Genomic DNA, 14,634 nt, shown 5'->3' on the forward strand with positions numbered 1-14,634 from the left:
AAAAATATATCTTTTTTGTAACGGGCGTTACATAATTACATTGGTACCAAAAGTAGTCAAATAGTGAACTACTTAATATACTAACAGCTTTAAAACTTCTGAGCTTCAGTTCCTAAGGTGTACGTGCTTGTCTACATCGCAGTGCAACTGAATCAAATGCTTATCAGGTGTTGTTTAGGGGTGTCCAATATTGTTGGTAAATTCTCCCTTCGACTGGCTTCGTACAGCATAGAATTTCAATCGCTCAAAAAGACAAAAATTAAAACGTTTTAACAAGAAATCGATCTGCATAGTAAATTTTGAACCTTTCTGGTCATTTTTATATAAATAACGAGCAAAATATATTTAAAACAATTTTCTGTCCTTAGGCTCATATTTACGTGGAATGGCCGAGCATTAAAAACGATATAAAGATATGAATAAAAGGTGTATTTAGATAAATAACTAGGCAGAAACGAAAGTAAGCACACAAAAATTACAAACACACTATTTTTTTTTTTCAAAAATCGGCAAGAGTTTACTTTCTACCGATCAGTGACTGCAACCAGTGATAATCTGACCTAACCTAACCCACGCAAAATGTCACTGATAAGCACAAAAGGAATTCTTATCCAAAAATGTTCCGGGGTAGAACAACCATTAAAAAAAGAATATCCAAGACGTACGGTAGCTAATATCACTTTTTTACTTTTTTCTAATAATCCTCCTCCTTTACTTTATCTTTTAAAAAATTAGTATATTTGTACTCCCAGTAAATTCTAAATTAACGAAAGCATCTTTGCAAACAATTTATAAAGAAATAATGAAACTGAACTTAGGTGCTTAATTCTGAAAGATGTATTTCTCGTAAATGCAACATAAAATTTGCGTTCTTATGTTCTAGTTTGTTAAATATAAGTCGCACTCTACAGGACGAAATGAATCAACATAAAATTTGTGGAGTTACCTGGAAAGTCTATAAGTGTATAGCGTTGTATCACATGATATTTCCTATCGTTGAGTGATCCTATGAAATCATTGTTCCTTAGAGCATACTCTATTTCGTTGAGAATTTTGTAAAATACGTGGCGACTTGTGCGAAAGTATAGCAATGCATTCACTAGGTCGAAAATAAAACCACTCTCTGATTTTTACTGAATGTATCAACTCAATCGATTAATTTCTTTCGATTCTGTTCAATTATTCAACCAAAATTGTATTCTTCTTCACTTTATTTGCTCTTCTTTTGTCATTTCGAAATTCAGGTTCAAGGTATTTTCCTTCCTTCTCTTCGGAAGTTTGGATCCTGAAAAAAAGAAAAAAAAGAAGGGTACTGCTTTTTTTCATTTAACGTTTTCCATTTTCTTTTTCCACCAAAATTCAAGAAGTTCTTTGTTTTCTTCTATTTCTTTCTCACTTTGTTCCCTTCCATTTACATTAAAACCTAGCCTCCAAGCTAATTTAACCAAATTTCCTTCCTCTTTCATTTCATCGATCCATTTCCATTTTTCCCTGATTTTTTGGGTTTCTTCACATTTTAACAATAAGTGTTCTAATGTTTCATCTTCTTTAAAACATAATTGACATTTTTCGTTCACTTATTTAATTTTTTTCAATCTTACTCCTGTTTCAAGGCTTCCTGACCTGGCTTTGAAAAGTAAAATGCTTCGTAAATCATTGTTCATATAATTTATTTTCTCATAACGCTTTTTATGTCTGTATATTCCTTTCAAACTGCTCTTCTTATCAACTTCTTCATACCACTTTTCTTGCGCTTACTCTTTAAATGTTTTTTCTGTGATTTTTTTCCAATTTTTTTAAATTTCTTCTCTATGCCAGCGGGTAGTTTGATCATACTTTCTTTCTAATTTCCTAACTCTCCTAAACCATTTCGTGTTCTCCCCTTTTCTCATATGTTTAGTGGCCTCATGCACCACTTTTACTAATCTTGTTTCTTCCATAAATTTTAATCTTCTAAGATATTTTACTTTACTCACACCTTCTCTTTTTTCAAAATCACTCCATCCCATCTCTCCTGTTATTGTTACATTTGCACTTAATTTATTTGCTCCTAGGGCAAACCTTCCTATTTCATTTTGTGCTTGTTGTAAAATACTCCTGTTTTTTTTCGTTAAAGTTATTACTTCATTTGCATATGTTAGCGCCGGTACTGCTACTTGTTTCCATAGTATTCTTGACACCTCATATCTATTGTATGACCACATTGCTTTATTTTTTTAAATTGCTGTATATTTTTGATGTTTATTTTTCAGTTTTTTCTCATGTTCAACTAAGTATTGTTCTCCTTCTTCAAGTGTGATTCCTAAAAATTCTATTTTTTCAGTCCTGTTATTACTATGTTTCCTGCTTGTATATTTTTATCCTCTACGTCTCCACTAAAAACCATGAACTTGCTTTTTTCTTCATTTATTTTTAAACCAATTTCTTCTCCTCTCCTAACTACTGTTTCTAATATTTCCTTAATATCTTCAATATTAGTATTCATCAGAGTCACATCGTCTGCAAATAGAGTGCCAGGGATTTTTTTTACTTTTTCTTTTCCTTGCAATCTTAATTCTAACCCCCTGTTTGTTTTGATCAATGCTTCTGCCACTTCATGTACGTATATCAGGAATACAACTGGTGATAGAGGACATCCTTGTTTCAAACCTTTATTACTGTCTATCCATTTTGATTTTACGTTTCCCATTTCATATCTGTATTTGTTGTTCTTATATAGTTCCTTAAGAAGCATAATAAATTTCTTTGATATTCCTATGTTTCCCATTACTTCCCATAATATCTTTCTCTTGACTGTATCATACGCCTTTTCAATATCTATAAATGCTACTATGAAATCTTCTTTTCTTTCTCTGCATATTTCTATCAGTTGTGTTATAATGTAGATGTTATTTGTTGTTGTTCTATCTGTTCTGAATCCATTTTGTAACTCACTTAATATTTTGTTTTTCTCTAGCCAGTTCATTAATCTGTCTCTTAGAATAATTGCAAAAAACTTATATACGCAGCTGGTAATAGCTATTGGTCTATAATTTTTTATGTCATGTTTATCTCTACCTTTTCCTTTATATATTAACTTAATTTTCGTTTGCTTCCAACTTGGAGGAATGGTTCTAGACTCAAGTATATTATTCATAATATTCTTTAAACTTTCTAAATATTTATTATCTAAGTTCATTAACATCTCATTTGACACCTCATCTGTTCCTGTTGCTTTTCCTCTTCTTAGCTTTTTCCTAGCCTTCTCTATTTCCGTATTTTCAATATCATTAGTTAATTCCTGACTTTCTTCTTCTGCAGTCTCATTACTCATTTTTGCTAATTTATTTGTTTCATTTTTCCGTTCTTCACAATTTTGTTTCATCGCCCAATCTGTTAAGTACGCCTCAATTTCCGTCCTGTCCTCCATTATTTGTCCCTTTTCATTTCTAAGAATGATTTCTTTTTCTGTTTCGTTTTGCTTTTGTCTAACATACGAGGGCTATCCAGAAAGTAGATTACGTTTTCGTCTGTGTCCGCTAGGGGCGGGGCCATCTTGGGGTCAGAGCGTTGCGCAGCTCAGTCGGCATCTAGCCGTGCTAGTGAGAGGTTCGTGCTGTGCTCCGTTAAGATACTGTGACGGTTTGAAATGTCTGCGTTAATTGAAAATCCCGCGAGCTGCGAGGTGCGTGCAGTAATAAGGTTTCTGACAGCAAAAAACTGTAAACCGATAGAAATCTATCGGCAGCTGTGTGAAGTGTATGGGGACAACATTATCACTGAAGGTGGAGTGCGACAGTGGGTCATAAGATTTAAAAATGGCCGAACCAATGTTCACGACGAAGATCGAAGTGGGAGACCCAGCAAAGTGACTGCCGAACTTGTCGAAAAAGTCGATGTTAAAGTCCGTGAAAATCGAAAGTTCACAATAACGGAACTTTCTTTGAGTTTTCCACAAATTTCGCGAAGTTTGTTGCACGAAATCATCAGCGAAAAGCTTGGTTACCACAAGTTTTGTGCAAGATGGATTCCAAAAATCTTGACAGAGGACCACAAAAATCAGCGAATGGCTGCAGCGTTGCACTTTTTGGACGCCTACAATAAGGATGGTGACTCTTTACTCGATCGCATCGTTACTGGTGACGAAACATGGGTGAAACACGTGAACTGTGAAACGAAATTGCAATCAATGCAGTGGGGGCACACAGGTTCTCCCCAAAAACCCAAGAAATGCATGCAAACAATGTCGGCAAGGAAGATGATGGCGACTGTTTTTTGGGACAGAAAAGGTGTGATTTTGGTGGACTTCCTGGAAAGAGGCACTACAATAAACGCTCAAAGGTATTGCCAAACTCTGCAAAACCTCAGAAGAGCAATTCAAAACAAGCGCAGAGGAATGTTGAGCTCTAAGATCTTGTTGATTCACGACAACGCCCGGCCCCACACGGCAAATGTCACGCGTGAAGTTCTTGAATCTTTTCAGTGGGAGTTGTTTCCTCATCCGCCGTACAGTCCCGACCTGGCACCGAGCGACTTCCACCTATTCCCAGCAATGAAGAAGTGGCTGGCTATGCAGCGTTTTGATGACGACGAACAGCTGCAAAAAAAAAGGTAACGAAGTGGTTGAAGTCGCAGGCGGCCGAATTTTTCGACGAAGGAATTTCCAAGCTCGTACATCGCTACGATAAATGCCTTAATTTGAATGGTGACTATGTCGAAAAGTAGTATTTGTGTGTGGCTTTCATCTGTATATAATAAAATTTGTTTCCTATACTTTGTTGATTTTTTATTCCAAAACGTAATCTACTTTCTGGATAGCCCTCGTATCTCCAGAATCTTTTCCCTGCTTCTCTCCCTCCTGACTTAATTTGCTCTGCTATTTCTTCATTGAAATTTCTAATTTCTTTCATTTTAGCTATGTGTGCATCTTTCTTGCTGTTTATATAATCGTTCTTTGCTTGAATTACTTCTTCTTTCCCGATTTCTCCTTTCTTGAATTTCTTTAGTATTAATCTATGCTTTCGGCTTTTTTCATTTCTTATATTAATTTTTATTTATGTTTCTTTGGTCCAATTGAACTTCCTACTTTTTCTATAACCTTTCTTGCCTTCTTTCGCATTTGGCACTTTTAACTTTTGTTACTAAAGATTCATAGCTTAGTTCATTTATGTATTCTTTTTCTAATTTATCTTTATATTTCTTTATATCTTCTTCTTTTTCCAGTCTTCTAATAGTAGGTTTGTTTTGATCTCTTTTATTTATTTATTTTTTTTGGTAATTTCTCTTGCTCTCTTGATCAAATAGCTCCATTTTTATTAATCTATGATCACTTCCTACACTGTAAATTCCCTCTTCATCAACATCAAATTCTTTAACCATTTTCCTGCTTTTTTCACTAACAAGAAAGTAATCAATAGTAGTAGCCATCTCTCTTTTGAAGTATGTCTTCTTAACTGGTGTTTGTCTTATGTTCACTATTTCTAAATTAAAATCCTCTACTAGTGAGTATAAAAGTTGCCCATTTTTGTTTACTTCTCCTTCCGTTTCTGTCAAATGCGCATTTAAATCTCCTCCCGCAATTTCAGTGATGCCAACACGTGCGAAAAATCCCATGCTGAGGGAATTTTCGACATTGAATGGGATGCGTTATAACTCTCCTATTTGAGCTTTTTCGTCCGTTTTTTCTTTGTTTGTTTGTTTTTCAAGTCCAGAGGCATTGTAGAAGACATTACGTATGGTTTCACACCTTCCTGCATCGAGAGATAGGAGATGATGAGGTCATAATTCTAAAATAGATTCTCTTTTATTAAGCCTATGTTCGTTATTTTTTGGCGGGCTTATTTTTGCACGTAGAAGATTAAACTTTTGCACAAACATTCAGTCAACCGAGTAGTATTTACTAGATTTTTTTCAAATTTTTGCGTTAAACCAGGGGGATCCAGAGGGGCAAAAAGTTGGAAAAAGGGATATTTTTACCAAAAAATCCCTTTCTTCGGGAAGGCTACCCATAGAATTTTATTTCAGTAAATTAAAAACACTTGCGAGTGAGAGCGTGGAGAAAAATTCAGAATGTTTATAGTTCTCCTTGTCTTTCTAAACTGTAATGTTTCCTAACCGGAACTTAATATAGAGGAATAATAATAATAATCCTTCTAAATTTGTAATTTTTGTAAGAAACAAATTAACGGAAGATTTTCTGTCTTTCTTTACTCTGCATATATAGAATGGAGAAATTGTACGCTGTTCTTTTGTTTACTGCAAACGGAAGAAATAGAAGTTGTTCCAGTAAATTGGATCAAACAAGATAGGTGTGCATGGCCGCCATTTAAAGGCACCGATAGAATAAGAAAATGAATTTTGGAACGCCAGGAAGCAGGAAAAGATTGGGATAGGTACCCGGCGAAGATTGTGAGTTTGTACGGTGAGTAATTGAACTGTATTGTATGGTAGGCTACATTCGTATTAGTTTAAATTTTAGTATACTGTATACGCCTGTGTAATATTCTTACTGTTATCAACAAAGTATCTTTCCTCTGGCACCTCCTGTGGTCGGTAGGCTCGCTCAAAGAGTTCAAATTTGAATTTCATTTTTGGCTTTTAGACAACGTTGAACAAAGGACCAGGGAAGAGCTTGGGAAGAGGGATATTGGAAACAAGTCGCATAAAACCTATTCACAAAGTAACACCTCGCCAGGCCCTCAACCAGAGGGGGCAAGGGGGGCTGGCAACCCCTAAAATTTTCGTGGCCCCTCCAGACCTCAATACAAAATGCACAGTTAGATATTTGTAAGAGAATTTTTAATGACTTGCCCCCCCCCCCAAAAAAAAACCTCTGTGGCTGCAACCCACTACTTTGTCATTCAAGACTCAGATACAGGTAAGTAGTTAAACTATTTTGACCTGATGGGGCAACTTTACTGCAAGCCTGTATCTGCGTACTGCATAACAGAAAAGCAAAACGTTACTTTATGAATAGTTTCTGACTTCTTCTGTTTCTTTCTGACTTCTTTTCCTGGCCCCTTGTTCATCCAAAGTTGCCTAAAAGCCAAAAATAGAATTCAAATTCGGACTCTACCGACGAAGGGAGGCTCCATAGGACAAAACGACAGTTAATTTATTTTGTTTTTCGACTTCTATAAGTAGTAGTTCCTGTAGAAGGTGTCCACGATTTTTGGAATACCTTATATATATATATATACGAGTGTGTGTGTGCATGTGTGGGTGGGTGTTGTTAAAGTAGTTTTGGCAATTTCACATAGTCATCTTAGGTAGTTACCAGTTTAAAAAGCATATTCTCTTCACAAATGTTTGAAAGCAGTAAAAAAAAAAAAAGAAAGAAAGAAAGAAAAAGAAAATTAGAAGTGGCTGCGAAAAGCGAAGTTGAGACTAGACGGAAGAAAACAAAGGTTAGTTGTTATAATTTATTAGGCACGTGTATTTTTAAGTTATAAATTTCCACAAAAATTCCAAAGTAGTGAAATGATATTAACATTGTATTAATGAATTGCTCAGAACATCTGGTAGAGAAGGGAAACAGAAGTTTAATGTGCTCTGACAACATTCTCTACGATACAAGCTCTGTTTTTTTGGAATTCCCAAGATATGATATGGATTGATTACCAACAAAGGGGTCATACCAGTACAGGACAGTATTATAGTGACCTTTCGAAAAAGCTTCAAGTCCAAATTCAAGAAAAAGGGCCGCAAATGCTCTCCAGAGGCGCTCTCTACCATCATGACAATGCTCGCGGCCACACTAAGCAGTTGTCATGGCTACTATTCATGTATGCGGCTTTGAACTCCTTCCTCATCCACTCTATTCTCCAGGTCTGGCCTTTCAGACTTCCATTTGTTCCTAATCTAAAAAAGGCTCTAGCAGGGCGACGTTTTGCAAGCGATATTGACGTCATGACAGCCGCGGAGGGGTTTCTGTGTTCACAACCTAAGGAACTTCTTTTAACTGTGATAAGAGTAGTGCAGCACGGTTGGAGCAAGTATGTTGCTGTCCAATGGAATTCTGTTGAAAAATAAATGAATTACCAAATCTGTACATCTTATTGTTTCCTCAACGCTCACCGCAAAATGTTCCCAATCGGGCCCCGTACTACCCAAGGCCGGCCCTGGGTGGGGATATACTCGTACTTACAGTATATATTATTATGATATTCAAGAAAATAATCCCCCTCCTTTAACACATACATATTCTTTCGTTATTACAAAATACGATGGAAAGTCTGTTGCTTGTCCTGAGCGTAATAATAATAATAATAATAATAATAATAATAATAATAATAATAACCCCGACTTGGCAGTGAAACTTGAAACTTGTGTATACGACAATATGATTCATTGTATTGTGTTTGAACAGAATAAAGTATGGAAAGGAAATACATTTTATGGCCCACGGCTGCAAGAAACAAGATTTTTCAGAAAGCCTGAAACTGCCGCTGTTCTTTTTTTTTTTTTTTCAGTATGCTGATGTTAATAGTTAACTAAGGCATTGGTAATACTCACTTTTGTTCCAAATTAGGTTTTGATTTGTTCGTAATTGCGAATTGTAAAGATTTAACGGCCGCCATTTTGAAATTTTTTAATAGATCATTTTGATTTTCACCCAAATAAGGTGTTGCGAATACCCATGTTTTGTAAAATTTGGTTCCGATATGTTGATAATTGTGGGAATTACAAGTTCTTAAAATGTATGGTGTCCACATTCTGGAAAGTCAAGGAAATGTGTTTCAGCCAGGGAAACGAGAAGAAACTGAAAAAAGTCGGGAAAATGCAGATGGGGGCTTCGGGTTAAATTTGATCAATTTTTATTCCTTTATAATTAATTTTAAAATTTTGTTTTCTTTACATTTCAAGTTGATATGAGCAAAAATATACTAATTTTATAAACATAAAATGTACTAATTTCGATATTAGGATCTAACATATCCTAAATTTGATTTTAAAATCCTTGACGTTCCTAAATGTCTTAAGTGCTTTTGAACTTGAAATTATTTTTAACAGACTAAATAACAGTCGTAACTTTTTATGGTGAATCTGTTTTCCACATCACAATGACAACGCTTCTTCCAAGCGTTTATTTTTCTTTGTAATTTGTGGTGGGTGAGGTCAATAAACAGAAGCGAAAATATTTCTTTCTTTGTGTCATTCTGGGAACGTGAAATGTTGATTGATTGATTTTAGTTTTAGCGTCCCTTTCAGCAGCAAGGCTATATGAGACGTGGACCTACTGATTAACGTGGAATCCGAACCACATGAGCTCCCGCCGGGAATCGAACCCGGGTCTCCCACGCCAAAGGCGCGTACGCTAACCGCTTAGCCACGGAGGAGCTCAACGTGAAATGTTGTTGTCACGCTCTACACAATTTCAAATATAGGATCTTTTTAAATACAAATATATTCCATTTTGTTTTAGAAAAGTAAATAGGCTATGCTTTATGCTGTACCAGATTTAAACTAGCATTAACGAGATAACGATTTTTTTTTCATTCCCTATAATAGTTGTTAGTTTAAAGTTGGAATTAAAAAAAATTCTGGAAAGACAAAGTTTGAAGTGCGTAATTACTTACAAAGTGTTAAAATAACTCTCTGAAAAGCACTTCTCTAAAATTCTAATGTACACTTTGTGGGACTTTAAGATCCGAAATCTAAGGATGATATACAAACATTATAATTAGAATGATTTCATGGGGGCTTTGGAGGTTGATTTCTGCAAGAATACTGAATATATTAGATTAATGGAAAGCATGCAGTGTTGCAGCCACTTATGATACGCTTCAGTGGGTACTTTTTTCCTTCCTGGCGGCTCATTTTTATTTGACAGTAGAAAACTTCCAATCTCTTGTTGGTTCGAAACTGTAATTTACGCAAAAAAATGAAATGATTTTTCAAAGGAAAAATTCAAATTGAAATTTACGAATTAAAAGTTTCAAACCATGTCAAACTAAAAATTTTATAACTTGAAATTTTCAAATCAAAATTTTCAAACCAAGAGAAGTTGAAACCAAATTTTAGAACTAGAAAGTTGAAACTAAAATTTTGTTCATAAATCTTTAGTGGAAGAAAATGAATTAAAAGCTACTTTGATTTTGAATGGGGCAAAAATTTTAAGCATGAAAGTGAATCAGCTATCGTTTATTGACTACTTAAATTTCCTGCCAATGGCTTTAGGTAAATTATCCAAGGTATTTCATTTACCAACGACCAAAGGATATTTTCCACACTTTTTAATACTGCTGCAAATCAAACGTATGTGGTGCAGATGAAATGGAAGTGGATGATCGAGAGAAATTTATGACGTGGTACAACGAACACCAGAACGATGCGTTTATTTTCCAAGAAGAATTGGTGAAATTTTGTGTCCAGGACGTCAACGTACTTCGAATGGCTTGTATATCTTTCATGACTTCTTTTGAACAAGAAACTCACGTTAATCCTTTCCAAGAGGATATCACTTTGGCGAGTGCGTGCTATTTAGTATTTCGACGAAATTTCCTAAAACCCAATATTATTATCATTCTTCCTGCACGAGGATACCGCCAAAGAAATGATCAGTCACGAATTGCTTTGCAGTGGCTAGCCTACATGGAAGAAAATGAGGGACATCCAATTCTACATACAGCAAGAGAAATAGAAGTTTGTGTTGCTTGTTTTCATCTGGGCGGCTCCAACAAACATCACGACACTGAACGGGAATATGTGTATGAATTCCATGGTTGTAGGTTCCATGCATTCTGCATTTTCACAACAAACTCGTATGCGTAACTAGGAACAGAAATGTGTAATGTAACATAACCTGCTCATGTTGATTCCATATGTGAAAATGCTCACACTAAAAACTGTGGCCCGGTAGCTCAACGCTTGTCTCTGATGTGTGAAATCCCTGGTTCAATCCGCACGCAAGTAAGTTTATGATATTTTCTCATTTCACCATTTTTTCATCATTTCACTTAGCCTCGAGCGGACGATAAATTCAAAATTTCCTAAACTAGAACCAAGAATCGAACTAGGGACGATTGCAATGACTACAACGTAGTAATCAACACATGTAAGGTATTCATGTTCATCCCTGAGGTATACCTTAAGGAACAAAATGAACCACGAAGTACATATCAAATTTAAGGAAATAATCTTAAATAAACCTCCAAATAATCATATAACGTAATAAGGCCCCAAAATCAATCGTTGATACTCATCAAGGGGAACGATAAAAATAACGTGGGCTATACATACACCCTGTAAGGTAAGAAATAAAGATAACAATCTCCAAAATTTTATACTCATAAAAGGAAACGAAATAAACCCCTCATTGGGACTACCCCATAAAGGCGGAGCATAATAAAACCAAAAAGGCGCGGCGTAACATCACTTGACCTCATGACGTGAACCTGAAGGCGATGCTACGGTGGGCGCAGGGGTATCAATTGTCACCCATCAAAGGGAACAAAAATAAGGTAGGCTATACATACACTCTATAAGGTAAGAAAGGGAATAACTTTCTTCAAATTTTATACCCATAAAAGGGAACAAAATAAACTCATAGGTTGGACTACCCCATAAAGGCGGAGCGTAAAACTCTTTAAACTACATCGGACGGGACGGAAAATTTTAGTGGACACCACACTCCAAGGGACGCAAAAGATAAAATCAGGTACCACAAAATAAGCTATACATACACTGTACTCTATCACAAGGTAACAATCTACAAATTTTATGCCATAAAAGGAAACGAAATACACCATAGGTGGGACTACCAATAAAGGCGGACGGGGCGTGGCCTATGGGCACAAAAGTTAAAATTAAATACCGCAAGGTAAGCTATACATACACCTGTATTCCATCAAAGGGTAACAATTTCCCAAATTTTATGCCATAGAAGGAAACAAAATCTACCCCGCGGTGAAACTACCCCATAAAGAACAAAAAGAAGTGTTTATTGCGGGATTCCGTGCTGATGGTTACTACCAAGATCCCGAGACGTTATAGGAGCACGTCTATGAGCATGCCGACTCTTTTTTATCATGGTTGTAACGTGTGTATTACTACAGGCCGTAATCAACCCATATACGGTAATCCGAAAGACACCACAGAATTCCGTTATGTACTTACGCAACGAAAAAATACAAGACTGCGTGAATTGGGGTACATTGTACATGAAATTTGGGAGTGCGAGTTTAAACGTTCTTGAAACAAAATCCAGCAATGGTGGCATATCTCAAGAATCACCCGTGCATGAACCGCAAGCCCTTAAATCCAAGAGATAGCTTTTTTGGAGGTAGAACCAATTGTGTGAAATTGTACAACCAAGTCGATGAAAAATCAGGAGAAACATAAGATATCTCGATTTGTTTCTTAGTATCCGTTCAGCAATGAGTGTGCTAAATACCCTGTAGGACACCCTAGAATTTATCTACAGGGAGATGAAATATACCACAAATAAGTAAAGTCAACGGTCTAATCAAAATGATGATATTGCCAAGTCGCCACCTTTATTATGGTCTCCTCCCATATCAATGAAATAAGAAATTACTGTTTCAACTGCGTGCTGCTTACGCCGAAGAAATGAAACCAGACCCTACAGCAGCGTGTATGCACAACGATAAGGAGTGATGTATCACTGGAACATGGGTATTGTACGAAATACAAAATACAATAGAATTAGGATATCAACCGGTGGAAATCTTTGAAATTTGGGATTATGACATGGAACAACATGACCCCATCAAGAAAACAGGTGGTTTGTTCACTGAGTACATCAACACGTTTTTAAAATAAAAAATGAAAGCTTCTGGATGGCCAAGTTCATGTGTCACCGAAGACGAGGAAACGAAATTTATATAAACCGTCGTGGAGCGTGAAAGTATTGCTTTGGACCCGTCCAAAATTGAAAATAATCCTGCACAAAGAAGTTTATCTAAGCTTTGTCTTAATATTTTATGGGGCAAGCTATCCCAGCGTGCAAACTTTAGTCAGACCACGATTATTGATTGACCTGAAGAATTTTTGAAAAATTATCTTCCCCCAACATTGAACTCCATCAAATTGTACCCATCAATGACAACATGTTGTATACGTTCTGGGAGTACAATGAACACGTTCCTGTTCAAAATCGAAACACCAATGTCATTTTATGGGCGTTAACAACATGTCAAGTACGTCTGGAACTGTACAAGTACCTGGAAATGTTGCAGGAACGTGTTTTATATTTCGACACTGATTCTGTGATATTTACAGAAAAACCGGGAAGGTCAACCATTGAACCTTACACGTATTTGGGATATTTATCAGATGAGATGGATTCTTACGGACAACGAGCCCACATCAAGACATTTGATAATGGAGGGCCGAAAAACTACAGTTTAGAAATATATAATCCAGACACCAACGTCACTAGCTATATATGCAATATTAGAGGATTTACCTTAAACTACGATGCAGGACAACGTTTAAATTTCAACACCTTAAAAGAAATGATTACGAATGAATACCGTGGATAATTAACCATTACCATCCTCCATAAAATATGGAGGCCCAAAGATCATACTATCGTGACTCGCAAAGAACAAAAAATTTACAGCATCCAGCACACAAAACGTCAACTGACAGAACTCAATTCATATGATACGGTCCCTTACGGGTACGTTAAAAAACGGAAGTTGGAACAAGAAAAAGATGATAAAGGAAAACTATGAATACCCAATGAGGCCATTGTAACATAGTCTTTTTCACTTTCCTTTTCCCCCTTATCATGAATCAGCAACACCAACAAAAAATGCAGTCATCTGGTACCCAGAAGAGTTCATAAAGCAGCAACACTCCCATCAACAGAAGTAAATGCAGTCATCTCGCACCTCGAGGAGGAAGAGCAACTGACCAAAGAAAGGTACATATCCATCTTTAACGAGTAAATTTTATTTCTCTCTTATCACTATTTACTCGTTTTTATTTTTCAGGAAAAATGAAATTCATAAAGTAATCTATTGCTTCTCTTTCTTTACAGAATACGTCTGCAAGTTTCGAGGGTGACACGTTCAATGTATTCATTGATCTAGATTCACCACTTACCATGTTAATAAAAATGTATGAGAAGAGCAAATACCTCTCGTTAAACTACAATAAGTTGAAAAAATGTGTTTTATTATTTCTTGAAACTCCGAACATTCAAATAATGGTAATCCTGAAAATTTGATTTCAGAATTTGAGGTGGAAAAATTTTCCAACATTTGATTTAAATGATTAGCTTAAAAATATTTCGTTAGAAAAATTAATTAAAGAATTTTGATTTAAAATTTTTGTCCAAAATTTGATTTTTAATTGTTTTAGTTAAAAAATTTTCAAAGTTTAGTTCGAGAAAAAAGTTTAATTTGAAAAATTTTAGATATGATTTAAATCGATTAGTTCGGAACTTTTGCTTTTAAAAGTTGGTTTACTTCGAAATTTTTTTGGAATTTTTGTTTCAATAATTTTTCGTTCAAAAACTTTTTTGAAATTTTTGTTTCAATTTTTTGGTTCGAAAAATTCTTGTTTAATTTTTTTGTTTTGAAAAATTTTGTTTTGAAAAAGTGTTTCAAAGTTTTTGGTTCCAAAATTTTTGGTTTGAAATTTTTGTTTCAAAAATTTTGTTTTGATTCGAAAAATTTTTAGTTT

At 35.4% G+C, this 14,634-nt stretch overlaps 1 protein-coding gene and 1 long non-coding RNA gene across 3 annotated transcripts in view; one reads left to right on the forward strand and one right to left on the reverse strand.

Annotated features, from left to right (window-relative positions):
• The window catches only part of LOC145675738 (uncharacterized), a 74,958-nt gene extending 73,725 nt beyond the window's left edge, over positions 1 to 1,233 (reverse strand). For both annotated transcript variants that reach the window (XM_081746369.1, XM_081746370.1), the window contains exon 1: positions 947 to 1,233. The gene's annotated coding sequence lies outside the window, so the exon portion shown is untranslated. The remainder of the gene's footprint in view (positions 1 to 946) is intronic.
• LOC145675745 (uncharacterized) overlaps positions 1 to 14,080 on the forward strand; it is a 164,359-nt gene extending 150,279 nt beyond the window's left edge. The window contains exons 2-3 of the long non-coding RNA XR_014129203.1: positions 6,203 to 6,400; positions 13,988 to 14,080. This is a non-coding gene — a long non-coding RNA (uncharacterized LOC145675745). The remainder of the gene's footprint in view (positions 1 to 6,202; positions 6,401 to 13,987) is intronic.
• The last annotated feature ends 554 nt before the right edge of the window (positions 14,081 to 14,634 follow it).

This window comes from Thermobia domestica, chromosome 18 (assembly GCF_964235325.1).
Source record: "Thermobia domestica chromosome 18, izTheDome1.hap1.1, whole genome shotgun sequence".
NCBI classification, from domain to species: domain Eukaryota; kingdom Metazoa; phylum Arthropoda; class Insecta; order Zygentoma; family Lepismatidae; genus Thermobia; species Thermobia domestica.